This window comes from Triticum aestivum, chromosome 1B (genome assembly GCF_018294505.1).
Source record: "Triticum aestivum cultivar Chinese Spring chromosome 1B, IWGSC CS RefSeq v2.1, whole genome shotgun sequence".
Classification (NCBI taxonomy): domain Eukaryota; kingdom Viridiplantae; phylum Streptophyta; class Magnoliopsida; order Poales; family Poaceae; genus Triticum; species Triticum aestivum.
In genome coordinates, this window is record NC_057795.1 from 608,365,731 (window position 1) to 608,380,406 (window position 14,676).

Here is a 14,676-nt window from a genome sequence, read left to right on the forward strand (position 1 = left end):
CACCCTTCCAAGTGCCAGATACAACCGGCGGTCGCTCTACCTCAGGGATATGAGGAGGGGATCGCCGGGTAGGATTATGCTATGAGATGCTACTTGGAGATGCTACTTGGAGGACTTCAATCTACTCTCTTCTACTTGATGCAAGACGGTGGCTGCGAGAAGCGTAGTCTTCGACAGGATTAGCTATCCCCCTCTTATTCTGGCATTCTGCAGTTCAGTCCACTGATATGGCCTCCTTACACATATACCCATGCATATGTAGTGTAGTTCCTTGCTTGCGAGTACTTTGGATGAGTACTCACGGTTGCCTTCTTCCCCCTTTTTCCCCTTTCCTTTCTTTCTGGTTGTCGCAACCAGATGCTGGAGCCCTGGAGCCAGACGCCACCGTCGACGACGACCCCTACTACACCGGAGGCGCCTACTACTACGTGCAGCCCGCTGACGACGACCTGGAGTAGTTTAGGAGGATCCCAGGCAGGAGGCCTGCGCCTCTTTCGATCTGTATCCCAGTTTGTGCTAGCCATCTTATGGCAACTTGGTTAACTTATGTCTGTACTCAGATGTTGTTGCTTCCGCTGACTCGTCTATGATCGAGCACTTGTATTCAAGCCCTCGAGGCCCCTGGCTTGTATTATGATGCTTGTATGACTTATTTATGTTTTAGAGTTGTGTTGTGATATCTTCCCGTGAGTCCCTGATCTTGATCGTACACATTTGCGTGCATGATTAGTGTACGATTGAATCGGGGGCGTCACAACACCGTTCGGTCGTGCAAGTGAAAGGCAATAATGATGATTTATGATGGACTTATTGAGAAGGGAAAAGCTGGTATGAACTCGACCTCTCTTGTTTTTGTAAATATGATGATTCATCGTTCCTGATTCAGCTATTATGAAATAAACATATTTGCAATGATATTTAGAGATTATAGTTGCTTGTGCCATGCTTGATTAGCTATGAGTTATAATGGTTTACTTTGCGTGCCAACATGCTATTAGACTGATTATGATGTGGTATGATGGGGTGGTATCCTCCTTTAAATGTATTCAGTGACTAGACTTGGCACATGTTCACGCATGTAGTTGAATCAAATCAACATAGCCTTCATGATATTTATGTTCATGGTGGATTATATCCTACTCATGCTTGTATTCGGTGTAAATTAATTTTAATGCATGTTTACGACTGTTGTTGCTCTCTCAGTTGGTCGCTTCCCAGTCTTTTGCTAGCCTTCACCTGTACTAAGCGGGAATACTGCTTGTGCATCCAAACTCCTTAAACCCCAAAGTTGTTTTATATGAGTCCACTATACCTTCCTATATGCGGTATTTACCTGCCGTTCCAAGTAAATTTGTATGTGCCAAACTCTAAACCTTCAAATAAACATTCTGTTTTGCATGCTCGAATAGCTCATATGTCAACTAGAGCTGCCCTTATCTTCCGTGTTAGGCGGGTTATTCTCAACAGGAGTGGAATCCGCTCCTCATTCACGAGAAAATGGCTGGTAACCGGGATGCCCAGTCCCATGCTTTATACAAACAAAATCAAAATAACTGCAAACAAAACTCCCCTTGGGACCCGTTGAATGTTGGAGGCACTCGTTGTTTCGAGCAAGCCATGGATTGATGCTTGTGGAGGAAGGGTAGTATAAACTTTACCATTATGTTTGGGAACCGCCTATAATCTGTTTAGCATGGGAGATATCGTCGTCTTTTAGTTGTTATGTTGACAATGAAAGTATGCCGCTCAAAATATAATTTATCTCTAATTCAAAACCGAGCTCTGGCACCTCTACAAATCCCTGCTTCCCTCTGCGAAGGGCCTATCTATTTACTTTTATGTTGAGTCATCACCCTTCTTATTAAAAAGCACCCGTTGGAGAGCGCACTGCCATTTGCATTCATTATTATTGGTTTATATTGGGTATGACTTGACTGGATATCTTTTACCATGAATTACAATGTCTAGTCAGTCCTTGATCTTTAAAGGTGCTCTGCATTTATGTTTTGCGGTCTCAGAAAGGGCTAGCAAGATACCATTTTGTTATATCATGTTATGATTATTTTGAGAAAGTGTTGTCATTCGAGTTTTATTATTATGGCTCGCTAGCTGATTATGCTATTGATATGAGTAATTGTGAGACCTACGTGTTATTGTGAGTATGGTTAGTTCATAATAATTGCTGAAACTTGAATGCTGGCTTTTCATGTTTACAACAACAAGAGCAAACAGAGTTTGTAAAAGTTTTTCTTTTTCTCTTTCAATTTGTCAACTGAATTGCTTGAGGACAAGCAAGGGTTTAAGCTTGGGGGAGTTGATACGTCTCCGTCGTATCTACTTTTCCAAACACTTTTCTCCTTGTTTTGGACTCTAACTTGTATGATTTGAATGGAACTAACCCGGACTGACGCTGTTTTCAGCAGAATTGCCATGGTGTTGTTTTATGTGCAGAAAATAAAAGTTCTCGGAATGACCTGAAACTTGACGGAACACCTTAGAAGAAATAATAAAAAATCCTGGCAAAAGATGAAGACCAGGGGGCCCACACCCTGTCCACGAGGGTGGGGGGCATGCCCCCTTGGGTGCGCCCCCTATCTCGTGGGCCCCCTGGTGGCCCTCCGACGCCAACTCCAACTCCATATATTGGCTTACGGGGAGAAAAAAATCAGAGAGAAGAAATCATCACGTTTTACGATACGGAGCGTCCACCAAGCCCTAATCTATCTCAGGAGGGCTGATCTGGAGTCCGTTCGGGGCTCCAGAGAGGGGGATTCGTCGCCGTCATCATCATAAACCATCCTCCATCACCAATTTCATGATGCTCACCGCCGTGCGTGAGTAATTGCATCGTAGGCTTGCTGGACGGTGATGGGTTGGATGAGATTTATCATGTAATTTAGTTAGTTTTGATAGGGTTTGATCCCTAGTATCCATTATGTTCTGAGATTGATGTTGCTATGACTTTGCTATGCTTAATGCTTGTCACTAGGGCCCGAGTGCCATGATTTCAGATCTGAACCTATTATGTTTTCATGAATATATGTGTGTTCTTGATCCTATCTTGCAAGTCTATAGTCACCTACTATGTGTTATGATCCGGCAACCCCGAAGTGGCAATAATCGGGACCACTCCCGGTGATGACCATAGTTTGAGGAGTTCATGTATTCACTATGTGCTAATGCTTTGTTCCGGTTCTCTATTAAAAGGAGGCCTTAATATCCCTAAGTTTCCAATAGGACCCCGCTGCCACGGGAGGGTAGAACAAAAGATGTCATGCAAGTTCTTTTCCATAAGCACGTATGACTATATACGGAATACATGCCTACATTACATTGATGAACTGGAGCTAGTTCTGTGTCACCCTATGGTATGACTGTTACATGACGAACCACATCCGTCATAATTATCCATCGCTAATCCGGTGCCTACGAGTTTTCCATATACTGGTTCTTGCTTATTTACTTTTCCGTTGCTACTGTTACAATCACTACAAAATACCAAAAACATTACTTTTGTTGTCTTTACTTTTGTTACCATTACCACTACTATCATATTACTTTGCTACTAAACACTTTGCTGCAGATGCTAAGTTTCAGGTGTGGTTGAATTGACAACTCAGCTGCTAATACTTGAGAATATTCTTTGGCTCCCCTTGTGTCGAATCAACAAATTTGGGTTGAATACTCTACCCTCGAAAACTGTTGCGATACCCTATACTTGTGGGTTATCAGGCGGCCGCCACCAAGGCGGCCTAGGAGACGACGGCGGAGTCGGCAGAGACGCAGGCTGACGCGGCGGCCAAGGCTCAGGCGGAGGCCGCGGCCGCAGAGAGGGCGGCAGAGGCCCAGCGTAACCAGCCTCCGCAACTCATCATCCCCCTCCGCATCGTGGCCCCTGATATATCGGTGCCCCCGCTAGAGGAAACCGGCCGCGACTAGCCGGCGATGGAGAGGGAGGGGGGCGACATAGTCATCCCGTAGGGCGAGGCGGTACTGCCGCCGCTGGCCGGGATGGGCCAAGGCGGCCAGCCTGAGGCGCCACCTGTGCTGCCGGCTGGAGGCAAGCTGGCCGTGGGGCCGGATCTTGTGGTCCTCTCACCGACTCGTCGGCGTGCAGGGAAGGCGACTTCCGAGTCGGAGCCGCAGAGGGCCGCGGGCTCCAGCTTGTTGTCCCATGACCTGGACACGGCCAGCATCAGCTCGCTGGGATGGACGCCGGGCGGTGGGACGGCTGTACTGAATGTGGAAGCGCAGGACATCTGGAGCCGGCTTCAGTCCCAGGCCGTCACGCTGAAGCAGTGCACCCAAGAGTTTCTTGCAACGCGGTCGGCCATTCAGGTGAGTCTTCGTTCTTGATTTCTTCCGTGGGGGCGCGTTAGCGCACCCACTGGGTGTAGTCCCCGGGTTCCGAGTCGGCTGCTGAGCAGGTGGCTTGGAACTTCTCAGAAGACTTTGATTTTAATGACTTGTTCTTGTTTGCACCTTTGTCCTATTAGCAGGACTATCATAACCTCCATGCTACTACCTTCAACTCCCAGGCCTGGGAGATGGGTCAGAAGGCCGCCGATCTGATGGAGAGCCGGAGTAAGTGTTTCATTTTTTATCTCATGTGGGGGTGCGTCAGCACACCCACTGGGTGTAGTCCCCGAGATTCGGGCCGACTGCTGAGCAGTCGGGTCGGATCTTTCCTGATGACTTCTTCCTTATCTTCTTTTTCTTCATGTCTGCAGGGGCCAATGCCAACTTGAGGGAGTAGCTTGGCATAGCTCAGACCGCCCTTCGCGCCAAGGAGACCGAGTGCAGCGCCTTGGCCCAGGAACGTGATCGCCTGGCCAAGAAACTGGCCGACCAGGAGGAGAGCCACAAGGCGGCCCTGAAGACGGTGCAGGAGAGCGAGGCCGCCATCAAAGCCGAGTACGAGACCGAGGCGGCGAGCTGGGACGAGGTGAGGTAGGCGCTGAGCGAGGGCTACAGCCGAGTTGAGGATTTGATCGACGGTAGGCCACCTTCCTCTTCGTCCCTTTGCTCGCCCCCGTCATCTGATCTGTCTTCTGACTTGTTCTACTTCTTTCTTCTTTGTGCAGAATACTTCCCCGGCTACTCCGTTGCCGCCAACCAAGCCATCAAAGCTCACCGCGAGGCCCGACGATAGGCTGGGGCTGAGATCACACCGGGTGCCAACCAGACGCTTGAAGAGAAGCTTCTGGCGATTCAAGCGCGCCTCAAGCCGGCTTACCGCATGCTCCGCCATCTTCAGCATGCCGGAGCGCAGGTGCTGGCCGCCCTCTAGCCTGGCGAGGTGATTCCCCGCACCCCCAGTCGGACTGCCGACTGGCTGGAGGTAGCAGTCGGCCGCTTCGAGGCCTGGAAGGCTTCTGCAGCTTGGTGCGGGGCTCGGTGGGCGCTAGAGTTCGTCCGGGCTTGGTATCCTGGGCCGAGCTTGGACCAGCTGCGCACCTGGCGGCAGGAGGCTGACAGGGAGCTGGAGGCGGTGCGGCTGGCTATCACCCAGCGCGCCTCGGCTATCGCCGACTTCACCAACACCAGCGCCTTTGCCCCTGAGGTGAATGAAGACGGCGTCGCTCAGCCGGAGGAGTGGTTCGGGCTGAACCCGGTGGAAGGAGAAGACTCGGCGGAGGAGATTGACTCCAGCAACGAGGGTGAAGAGGAGGAGGAGGATGGCGAGGACATTGTGACGGATGGTGGAGCAACCAGCTAGCCTCAGCCTGATCGTGCTTCCAGCAACGAGGCGCGTGCGAACGTGCCGCCTGTAGCGTGTGACGATCAAGCCGAGACTCGCCAGCCGGCCACTCCTCCAGCCGACACTGCCGTCTCCACCAACTTGCCCGACACGCCTGTTGCTCCCTTGGCCTGACTCGTCGTCTTTACTTTCCTGCTTGCTACTCTTTGAACAACTTTTTTATTAAATTTGCGCAGTTCCACCCACTGGGGGTGTATTCAAACTATGTTGAATGCCGGCCTTTCGAAGGATTTTTGTGTAAATATAATTATGCATGTGCTTGGCTTCCATTCCTACTTGCTTTTCATCTTTTGGCCGTTTTCCTTTGCCGCCCTCCCTTGGTCGCCGCCTTCCCAGCTGGACAGCTGCTCTGCAGTCTGTGGCCGGGTAAGGGCTTGGCTGTCTAGGAGGGCAAGTACTCGAGCTTTCTTAGATTGTAGCAAAGTGAGAAGGTGTCATGCCCAATATGCGATACTATCCTAAAGAGACTCGAAGGTCCCACCAAGGATAGAACCGCATATTGAAATGCTTTTGCAAGGTGGATATCATTACATCAACATTACATAATAGATGGGTATACATACAAGAGGCATACAATGCCACACGAATACAACATCATATCATACATGAGAACAACATCCGACTACGGATGAAACACAAACAGAAGCTCAAGCGACATCCACCCTGCTAGCCCAGGCTGCCGACCTGGAACCTATCCCCTGATCGAAGAACAAGCAGAAGAAGAACTCCAAAACAAGTAACCATCGCTCTCGCGTCATGATCATCACATAAACTTGTACCTGCAACTGTTGTTGTAGTAATCTGTGAGCCACGAGGACTCAGCAATCCCATTACCATGGGTATCAAGACTAGCAAAGCTTAATGGGAAAGAAAGGGGTAAAGTGGTGAGGTTGCAGCAGCGACTAAGCATATATGGTGGCTAACATACGCAAATAAGAGCGAGAAGAGAGCAAGCGGAGCGGTCGTGAAGCTAGCAATGATCAAGAAGTGATCCTGAACTCCTACTTACGTCAGGCATAGGGCCGAGTCTTCCACCCTTTACCAAGTATATAGATGCATTAATTAAATAAGAGATATTGTGATATCCAAACATAATCCTATCCATCATGGGGCAATCTTCAACTTCACCTGCAACTAACAACGCTATAAGAGGGGCCGAGCAAAGCGGTAACATAGCCAAACAATGGTTTGCTAGGAAGGGTGTCAAAGGTTAGAGGTTGACATGGCAAATAGGGAGGCTTGAAGAGCAAATGATAGGTAGCGCAGCAAAGTGATAGAACGAAGCAACTAGCATAGCAATGATAGTAGTGAGATCCAGGGTAGCGGTCATCTTGCCTGAAATCCCGCTAGGAAGAAGAACGAGTCCATGAAGAAGATGAAGCCACGAAGACGAACCAAGCATAGACGAACGAATCCTCACAATCGCAATATTACCGGAACTAAGAAGCAACACCGGAAAGAAACAAACAACATGGTAAATGCACAATCGTAAACATGGCATGATGCACAAACAAGTATGATGCATGTCCGGTTTAAAGAGGTATGGCATGGCAAAGTGCAACAATCAACACTACAAGTTAAGTGGAGCTCAATATGCAACGAGTTGCATATCGACGAAACACCACATCAATTATTTAGTTCACTCCCGGTTAGGCTACTCATCAATATTAAATGTTCTTAAACATGGCAAGGGATGAAGCATAAGGAAGCTAACTATTTAGGCAAGTTTAAATGAGGCCGGAAGAACTAACAACAATTCCGGAAAATCCTCGTGTGCATATGATGAATTTGGTACTTTCTGCCCTAAAACATATTTTAATATTGTTAAACAATAAAACAAAGTGCACCATTTTAAACTAGGCATTTTTCCACCCCATTTACATATAAAGAACATTTAATTCCGAGCTACGGTTATTTAGTTATGAAATAAAGCATTTTAGCATATTATCTAAGCAAAATTAAACAAACAACATTTTAAGCATTTTAACATGGTATGAAAATGGCATATTATAAAACTAGATGAAATTCTAAGCACTTTACATATATAAATTATTTACATATGATGCACATTTTGTGAGTTATTAAATGCATGAACAACAGGGGGTTTTCTGTAAAACTGTAATTCACTGGAATGTCAAAATTCGCAGGCAGGGAAAAAAATCACACTGGGCCGAAACTAGGGCCCAACAACGAAAAAAAACGGGAGGGCGCTGGAGGTGGCCTCACCATGGGCTTTGGCCCGGTTGGAGGGGAGACTGCAGGAGGGGCGATGGGCCTTGGCGCTGGAGGGGAGGCAGCCCAGGCGCAGGGACTCGGTCAACGCAGGCGAGCAGAGGCCCCGGCTGCATGCGTCTTCTCCTGCTCGATGTAGGAGCAGGGGAGGCCGGCGATGGCACGAAGACCGGCGAGGGGTCCAGCGAGGGTGATGCTCCTCCTGTGGACGCATCAGAGAGAGTGGGAGACATGTGAGAGATAGAAGGTGAAGGGGAAGAAAGAAACAGGGGCACGGGCATGGCTTGGCTCACTGGAGCTTCGCCATAGGCATGCGGGCACGGCGGCGCTGCCGGAGGAGATGCAGGCGACGAGCTGGACGCAAGGGGAGGCTGAGAACGGGCAGCGGAGCATGCTCCCATTCAGGTCCAGCCGGATCCGAGGCGGGGTGAGGATGGGACTCCGGAGACGAGTGCCTCGCGGATCCGAGCACGGGCGGCGATGGGTCGACGGAGGGAAGCTCCTCGATCCTGGGACAGAGAGGGAAAGAGATCAGGAAAAAAAGAGAGAGGGGTACGGGGAGGAAGGAGAAGAAAGGGAGCAGGGCGGCGAGGTCTGGCCTGGCCTTGGAGCTCGGAGAAACGCGCCATGGTTGTTCCCTGGAGAGAGAGAACCGAGAGAAAATAAGAGAGGCAAGGGAGTAAGAGGTAGTCGCGAGGGAGGTCGAGGGGGAAGGGGCTGGTTCGGGCGGCTTGGGGAAGAAACAGAGGAGGAGCCCGGCTTGCTCCGGTCTGGTGGCTGCGCTGGTTGGGTGGACGACGGGATCCAGGGGAGGCCGGTTGGTTGGGCGTGGAAACTGAGGAGGAGCGGGGGCGACTGTGGTTGGTCAGGCACAAAAATAGAGGAGGTGGGTGGTGACGGATCTGGGTGATGGGATGGAGAACAGTGGCGGCGGCTGGGGAGGATCCCTAGGAATTAGGGTTAGGTCCAAAATGGACTAGGGGTAGACTATATATATAGCAAAGATTTTTGGTTAGGCGCTAATCGGACCCTCCGATTAAAATCAAACCGTCGAGATAAATAGGCTAGGGGGTCCAAATAAGAAAACGGAGATGTTTTAGGGATGTTTGGGGATGATCTGGATCCAACGGTGACAGTTGCTCGGGTCGGGTTCGGGGGAGGTTTCAGACGCGCACGCGAGGGGGTCTGAGAGAGGGTCAACAAGGACAAGCGGTCTGACAACATGACACCGGAGGCAAAGAGAGAAAGGACAATTGTGAACGGCTACGAGTTTTGAGAAAAACATGCGAATGCAATGCTCATGATGCGATGAGATGAAATGCAAGACATGAATAAAATGCAAAACGAACGACAAAAAATCCAACCACGAAGGAAATATCATCTCGTATCTCCGGAAAAGGCAAGAGTCGGAGTTACGAATATGGAAACTTGTATCTGGGTCGTTACAACACTCCACCACTGCAAGAGGATCTCGTCCCGAGATCTAGGATGGCACCGGAGGGAAAAGGAGGAGGAAGAGAAGAGGTAAACTAAGTTGCTTCTTTGACAAATGAGTGAAACCATGAACCTTGAGAGGTTAAACAATTTCAAGGAAAGAATACACCGGAGATGATTGAAGTTGAAAACACTCCGTTAGAAGAGAGGAACAAGGAACACTACGAGAACCAAGAGGTTTAGTGATAAGATAGATACAGAAACCACTCTGGTTGAAACGAGATAAGAATGAATAAGAATGATATAATTTTGACAGCACTCCAACTGAAAGAAGAAGGAAAACTTGATAAGATGAAAAGCACTTGAAGAGATGACACAACACTCCGGTTAAATGGATAAGCACGAAAAGAACACGATCCTCACAATTCGAGATGATGAATGTAAAGAGCAACATCACAATGCCTTCGGAAGAAAGAATTGAAGAAGATCATTGGAATAACAGGATGGAGAAGAAATGCCAACTTGTGCCACAAATGAGCTTGAAAAGCATCCTTGCAAAGAAGAATTGAACGAAGTTGTTGGAAAATCAACAACGAAAAGCACAAGCTTGTTGTGGGCTTATGGCAAACATCTCAAAATGATGAGGTGACAACCGGCCACTAACAGAAACAATTGATTGTTTGAGATCAAAGAAGAGATGAAAACTGCTTTCGCTGAGAGGATAGGAGAAAACTTGGATCATTGATAAGCACCACAATAGCAATATTCCTTAGGGAAGGCTTTAGGTGAAATATGACACAAGATAACTCCAACGAAGAGATTAATGGATTTAAAATACCTCATTCTTGACAACATAAGAATCATGAACCATGAAGGAAATTGTCAAGAGTGACATAACACCATCTCACAAGATAAGGTAGGAATACTTGCACTTCGGATGCAAGATGAAGAATGCTTGAACTCCTCAAAACAAAACATGTGTTGAGCACCATGTTTATTTTAGAGTATAGCTTGACGGATCATAACTTCGAGAGAAATCTTGAAGAACAATTGAAGAATCAAAAGAATCCTTGATGAACCACCATGTAGAGCCTCCATGAAGAACTCCGGTAATGAAAGGATGATAGAAAGAAAGAGAAGTTGAAAACACAAGGTGAAGCCTTGTGATGATTTAGATGGAGCTTTGCGACGATATCACCGAGAAAACTTGGAACTCTGGAAACAAAAAGATGAAACATCTCGAACCGGGAAATGTGCCATGATGAACATCTCCGGACAGAAGAAACTAGATTACTTGGATGAAACAATAATAAGAATTATGTTATGCCTATCCTTCACCAATTTAAATTGATGACAAGCAACGGATTTGGCATACTACTTATTCTTGTAGAAAGGATTAAGAGGGATATAGCGTAAACTTGAGAAGGTATTGATGGAACCACCGGTGGGGTTTGGAAACAACGAATATTTGATATGATAATGAAGGAAGTGAAATCTTGAACGAACCACCGTAAGAATTGAAAACGAACGAAGTAAAGGGGTGAATCACCGGTAAGAATTAGAGAATGAATGAAGATACTTGAGGGAATTTGATACAAGAGAACGAAGAGATCACGAGCTGATTAGAGACCACTTGAGCGATGCACCGGTAAGATTTGGAGAACGATAGCTACAAGCTGAGGATGAAGAATTATGACATGATGGCCTTCGGAGGAAAGAAATGGAAACAACTCATGACATGCTCCGGATGGTAAGAAAAGAATTCTCACAATCGAAAACAATTATGAGTTTGGCATGAAGCTAGAACCATGAATCTTTGGAAGAACTGGTAAGGATTTAAGAGGAACTCTTCTTCGGTCTTCAAAATCCGAGAATGATGACGATAAACACCACCATGAATTGTTGAGACACTCCAGAATGAAAATTAGAAAGGTTGAACCAACGACGAAAGAATTTGAAAGATCTTGGAGAAGGACATATGACTTATGATAATTCATTCTTACGTCAAACTTCGAAAGACTTTGGGAACGGCTCCGGGAAAATTAGAAGAGTCAGGTAAGATCCTGAAAAAGACTTGTGGGTTAGGGCCCACTGAAAAGGAACACCGTTGAAAAATTACTTGAAAGGGAAATTGCACCGGTTGAATTAAATGGCTTGAATGAGATAACAATCTCCAAATAGCTTGAACGGATTAAGAATGGAAACACAAATCTTCTGAGATATCTTCAACACTCCAGGACAAATGACTAGGAAGAAGTGAATGATTAAGAGGTGCATCGGCATGACAAAGCATTAGAAACGAGGAAAGGAATATGATGAATATCGAAAGCTTGAATTGGATCCACCGGAGAAGAAACAACAATGAAGGATGATGAACTTGAAACTGTTGAGCATCTTCATGGGAAATCACCGGATAAGAACATTGAAAGAAAAGAATGAAGAGACTTCCCATCAATAAAATGGATACCCGATTAAGAAATCTGAGTCCTTGAAGAAAAAGGGTGGGATGGCGGGGGAAACAAAGACAACTTGGAATGGATGAAACAAACACCGGTGAGAAAACTTAGAGTTGATCCTGCGGATGTTGAAAATGATCGGATCCACTTGAAGAAGCACGCTGGTTGGAAAAGAATTGACATGACAACCTCAATGATCAAGAAGGATTAGCACTCCCATAGAAATATGAGAACATCGCTTAGGAAAGGTATGGATTCAACACTTGACATCAAAGCAACTCGAATACCACAAATAAAACAAAACAAAGGATTGGCTTGCAGAATAAGCCGGAACAAATACATATGATAGAGATTTACCCAATCCCATATCATGCATCTGTCGGAAAGATATTCTAGGAGCTACTTGAATTCCCACCTAATAAACTCCCGAAACTTTCTGGTTATGCAATCTGGTGTTCGGGATACAGGGGAAGCAATATATCTCACCCAAACTAACAATACCTACATCCAGCTGTATCCATTCGTCAACACATAACCAAGAAAACTCCGGAAATCGTGTACCTCAACCTTCGAAAAGCATCCGTTATACGAGTTATGGCAATACTCCCGAACTCCCGCCCCAGTACTGGGTGGCGTTGAGGTTATCTCACCAACAACTGCATAAAAGAGATTTTTGATGTCGGCAAAACTCAGGTATTCCAGAACTGCAACGATAAATTTGTGACGACAACACCTCGGAGCTCAACTCCCCGGGTCAATGCCACATAATAGACAGGAGGCACCAAGAACAATGTTCTCGTCACAAAACCATCGGAACGATTCCAAGATACCCGCGTGATCCTAAATTTTTTTAGTGAAATTTGAGGAGAGGAAAGACAAAACATCTACGCCAAGAGACCTCACCAGAGCGACGAAGGGGTTGAGGAGTAAAAAGAATCCTACTCTTCGATATATATAATCCTAAGACTCAAAATAGTTTTTTTTAGACTCAACAACGGCCAACAATCAAGGGGGCTCCTATGGTCGGTCGAGGCTCTGATTACCAACTTGTCACGCCCAATATGCGATACTATCCTAAAGAGACTCGAAGGTCCCACCAAGGATAGAACCGCATATTGAAACGCTTTTGCAAGGTGGATATCATTACATCAACATTACATAATAGATGGGTATACATACAAGAGGCATACAATGCCACACGAATACAACATCATATCATACATGAGAACAACATCCGACTACGGATGAAACACAAACAGAAGCTCAAGCGACATCCACCCTGCTAGCCTAGGCTGCCGACCTGGAACCTATCCCTTGATCAAACAACAAGTAGAAGAAGAACTCCAAAACAAGTAACCATCGCTCTCACGTCATGATCATCGCATAAACCTGTACCTGCAACTGTTGTTGTAGTAATCTGTGAGCCATGAGGACTGAGCAATCCCATTACCATTGGTATCAAGACTAGCAAAGCTTAATCTGCGAACGGCTACGAGTTTTGAGAAAAACATGCGAATGCAATGCTCATGATGCGATGAGATGAAATGCAAGACATGAATAAAATGCAAAACGAACGATAAAAAATCCAACCACGAAGGAAATATCATCTTGTATCTCTGGAAAAGGCAATAGTCAGAGTTACGAATATGGAAAGTTGTATCTAGGGAATTACAGAAGGGGAGCCGGCCAGCTGGCTGCTCTGCTAGCCAGCTGGCGCGGGGGGGGGGAGCCGGCTTGAGTTATATAAGTTCGTTAGTCCTTAGCTGTTTTTCGTGTGGCATCCTTTCCTACCTTTGACTCTTGTTAGTCAGATAGTCGATTCTTCAAGCTGCGACTTTCAACAAGAGAGGGCTTGGGTGCCGGCACACTACTTGTCTGACTGCAGGTACAACTTAAGTATAACCCAAGGCGGCAAGTCTCCGGGCCGATTGATCGAACCCGGTGCCGGACGAGAAAATGAATGTAATAACATAACCATGGGCATGATACTCATCATTCATAGATAAAAGAGGGTAGTCCCAGAGTACTCCTCGAGGGGCCCGTTGTCTCATACCTGTACAAAAGGTAGTGTGGTACATACTGCATTTTAACTGTAAAATCTTCGGAGGAGATTGGCTTTCCATAGTTGTTCCGACTCCTTGCCGGAATCATCCCTTTTGCGTGCCTTCGGTTTCTGTGCGTTGATCAGGTAGTAGGAGTCATTTCCTAGAGCTCGGCTGATGACGAATGGGCCTTCCCAGGGGGCTGAGAGCTTGTGCTGGCCGACTGCTCGCTCGATCAGCCGGAGCACAAGGTCGCCCTCCTGGAAGGATCTTGGCTTGACCTTCCAGCTGTGGTAACGGTGTAGACCCTGCTGGTAGATGGCGGACCGGCTGAGGGCTAATAGCTGGCCCTCTTCCAGCAGATCGATGCCATCTTCTCACGCTTCCTTGGCCTCCGCCTCCGTGTACATGGTAACCCGAGGTGAGTCAAACTCAATGTCAGTTGGGATGACAACCTCGGCACCATATACAAGGAAGAAAGGGGTGAAGCCGGTTGACTTGTTTGGAGTAGTGCGCAAGCTCCAGAGGACGGTCGGCAGCTTGTCGAGCCAACAGCCGGTCGAACGCTCTAGTGGCACGACCAATCGGGGCTAGATGCCGGAGAGGATGAGGCCGTTTGCTCACTCGACTTGGCCGTTTGACTGCGGGTGGGCAACGGACGCTAAGTCCAGTCGGATGCCCTATGTCACGTAGAAACATGCCAGTGCTCCTTTGGCAAAATTCGTGTCGTTGTCGGTGATGATGCTATGTG